The sequence below is a fragment of the Buceros rhinoceros genome, unplaced genomic scaffold (assembly GCF_000710305.1).
Source record: "Buceros rhinoceros silvestris isolate BGI_N320 unplaced genomic scaffold, ASM71030v1 scaffold19622, whole genome shotgun sequence".
In the NCBI taxonomy this organism is placed as follows: domain Eukaryota; kingdom Metazoa; phylum Chordata; class Aves; order Bucerotiformes; family Bucerotidae; genus Buceros; species Buceros rhinoceros.
In genome coordinates, this window is record NW_010399760.1 from 39,172 (window position 1) to 42,828 (window position 3,657).

Sequence of the window (3,657 nt, forward strand, 5' to 3'; positions counted from 1 at the left end):
CCACTGAATCTTGGGACAGGGGTTCTGAGGAGCCTCCAGAGCACCACTTACATTGGTGGGCTTTTTAAAGCCGTGGATCTGACTGTCACCATGAATGACTCTGCTTCTTGCACAATCCTATTCCTGCCTATTTTGCCAAATAATCTTGCTATACCCCCCCTTCTTCCCTGTCTCTAAGAAGCTGAAGGAGAAAATGACTGTCCTAAGTAGAAATCAGTCTTCAACAACTTCTTTGGATCTCTGCGGATGAATCTTCCTGCTTGTGGATTGCAGTACTGACATCTGACAGCTCATCCGTATTGGATGTCTCGGGGCACTTGCATTAGGGCCTTGTGTTCCTTGGAGTTTGCCTTTGACAGCTGGATGGCTGCTGGGTAAACGGAGTGGCATCAACCTCACCAGCTCCTGAGGTTATGGGGACAGGCAGACTTTGGAAGGGGCTCCTGAAGAGCTCAAGCAACCTTAACCTACCCTGTTTTTCTCTCTCCCGTTCTTGCTCTCCCAATTTTCCTGTAGAAAAGGAGCAGTAGGGCTCCTTAAGAGCAGTGTTGGCATATCTCGGGTTCAGTGGCAGCTCTTGCTGTGCTGTCAGTACTTGTGATGCCACTACGTGGTAGATACCAGCCTTGTGTGGTCTGGACTGGCCAAGTGTTAAGACCTACCATGAGCTTCTTCCCAGGCAGGGCAGGGCCCTGCCCTGAAATGAGTGACTGCTGCGAGCTTCCTTATGATGGTGGAGCTGGAGTGCTGTGGGTGCGTCTTAACCCTTCCCCGGCCAAGGGAGGTAGTTTGGGTCTGCTCCTGGCTTTGGAATAGCGTGAAGGCAGCTGAGGGCCTGGCTTTTCACTTGTGGGAACTCTGGAAGAGCACTGCTAGGAATTGTGTTAACCGAAATTGTTACCCTTACCTGTGCGGATCCTGCTGTTCTTCAGCTGCCAGCCCTTTCCTCTAGGGAGGCCAGGAAGAGAGGACTTCTCCCTTCAGAAGAGCCTAGCCAGCATCTCAACGTTGAAGCTCTTGCTTGATTTCTTTGTTCCCTGTGTATTTCCTCTCCAAGCTCCTCGCTGTACCAGGGCCATCTGGGGATAGAAATAGGTGACTCCTAGTCTAGTGTGACAGCCCTGTGAATACATAAACAGAAACACTTGATTTAAGTAGGAATAACTCAAAGCTACCCAGGCTTTATCCCTCACCTCATTTTTAGAAAATAACTTTACACTTTTCATTTTGCTTCGCTCTCATCTCACTGAGCTTTTCCATCTCTGCTGGTTTCTGGATTTCTTGGTGTCCTCACATTCTGCTATTTATTCTCCAGTGTGAGAGGTGTGTAAGACTGGTATCAATCCTGTGATTGATGCTACCTTGGGCCGGGAACACCAGGAAGGGCATCAGCTTATCCCGGGAAACCAGGGGGGTTTGGTAGGAGAGCAGCTCCCGCATTCGGTGTTTGGTGGAGCAAAGACGATGGTGGGGCAGCTGCAGCCATCTGCCAAGCACTGAGACAGGGGCTTTTATCTCCTCAGTGCCTCGGGCCCTTTCTGCTCTCAAACGTGAGCGATCCCAAGTGCTGTTTGTGAGCTACACGACAGGCTGCTCCTCTTTGCTGGCATCCAAGCAATAAAAATAGTTCATACTTGGTTTCCCAAAGTATTATTGCAAATGCATAAGTACGAGAGAGGCTGCAGAAAAATACTACCAGTCTGTCAGGATGCTGCCAGGGTCATGCCCGCAGGGAGGCCCTTTCGGAGAAGGCCGAGGGTCAGAAAATGAGATTTTAAGCTGATGATAAAATGCAGTACAGCAGTTCTGTCCCTCTCCCAAGAACACAGCGGTGCACAGACTGTACGTGGTGAACAGCTAAAAACGGTTGAATTTGCGAGATGAAGGGAGGTTCGAACCGATACGGAGTTGTCTGTCTCTTGCACCTGTCTCGTTTACTTTTTTGCACTTCTAACCATTAACTGTTTCCCTAATCTCTGCTAATTACATCCTTAATTACATTAATATGCATTTTCAAGCAGGAGAGCCTAAATTTCGTAGTGTTGAAGCAGTGTTTTGAAGAGCCACCCTCCAGTCCTAGGCCTCAGAGGACACTGTCCTCCTCTCCTAGACGCCAGGCTAACCTTACGCTGTGTTGTAGGGTAAAGTACAGCCGCAGCTTTACTGCGCTGTACTCTACCCTTTGCCTACACGTTGGGCTGTGTAGTTTAACGACTCCTTCAAAGCTTTCCTACTGCTTCCCAGAATAAGCTGCCTAACTTGGCAAGGGACATTGTTAGGTCACTTTGGGGCCAAACTTGCGATACGAAGCCTCGATGAGTGAAACACCCTCGAAGTTCTTAAAAACTTGAGCTCAGAAGGTGTAGTCCAGAACTGGAAAGTGAAAATTGGAAATAAGTGAGTCTTGTCTGTGGCTGCTAGTTGCAGAGAAAGGCAAAATCAACCTAAACATGCTTTAAACTCTCGCCGCAGCCTGCCGTAGGAAGTGCTGGCTCTGGCGGTCAGGGGCGCTCAGCTGCCTCCAGCCGAGCTGAGCTGTACTCCAGAGGGTGCTGGGCTTCAAGAACAAAGTAACCTGAGAGTGTCCCTTCAATGACGGAGCAGCCAGTTACCGACCTTAACACCCTTCCTTCTGTCACTGTTGATCTTAGTCTTGCTTTAGAAGGTACTGAGCATCCATCCTTTCATTAACTGACGCCTTTTCTTTCTTTCCTTTTCAGCAATACTGGAGTAATCGCTTCCTAAACAATTTTGCAGAAATGTAAGGTTGTTTTGTTGCGTGCATGTGTTTTTAGCAACACATCTCCCAAAACTTCTGCATGTATCATGTGTAAAGATTCTTTGCTTTCCCTAAAACAAAACTCATTGTGTTCTCTGTGGAAGAAACGTGTGGTACCATTAGGACTTCATTATACAGCTGTACAAACGTGCAATATAGCTTACCGAGCGGGAAACTCTCTCCAGAGAAGCTGGGTTTCTGTGCTGCGCGGAGAAGAGTTTGTCCTCGAACAAGGATGGCGGAGCGGTCAGCCGGTTTTCCATGTTCCTGTATGTACAACGTCCGTTTATACAGTGTACAATATCAAACTACTGCATGCCTTCGGTTGTGGACAAATCTCTGTATTGTAACATCCCACCATCCTCCTGGGTAACAGCTGATGTACAACGCTCTCCCCTTTATCGAATTCACGGACGAGATGCCGATGAATGTTACTCCGTAAGCCTCCGGTTCCTCCCTCTGGGGTTTTTATCATGTGTGCAAACCAGCCTCCTTTGCACTGTATTGTAACTTATTTAAATCTAAGGCAGTAAGACAGATGTTGGTGCAATACAAAATCTTGTGATGCGTTTAGATAAAGAGCAACAGCCGACGTAGCCAGATACCACGACTGCATGTGTGACCTTCAGAAGCTGTAAATAAGGTCGATTGTCGATTTCCATGCTGACAGTAAGGGGCATCACTCCTAGTTTCATTTGTATCAGGTAAATAAATTTATTCTACAATACATACTTGGCGTGTTATTTTATGCACTTTGTTTTCCGCAGGTACACGCGTACATACTCCAGCGCTCTCTTACATTCATGCCAGGATGACCCTCACTAGCACCAACACCTTTGCAAACTTTCCTCCTAGAACTATGCAGATGCCAGCCGCTC

General features: G+C 47.8%; 1 protein-coding gene across 1 annotated transcript in view; it reads left to right on the top strand.

Moving 5' to 3' along the window:
* ATP2A2 (ATPase, Ca++ transporting, cardiac muscle, slow twitch 2) overlaps positions 1 to 2,852 on the top strand; it is a 41,070-nt gene extending 38,218 nt beyond the window's left edge. Inside the window, exon 21 of the mRNA XM_010131616.1 lies at positions 2,721 to 2,852. The gene's annotated coding sequence lies outside the window, so the exon portion shown is untranslated. The remainder of the gene's footprint in view (positions 1 to 2,720) is intronic.
* Positions 2,853 to 3,657: the final 805 nt, after the last annotated feature.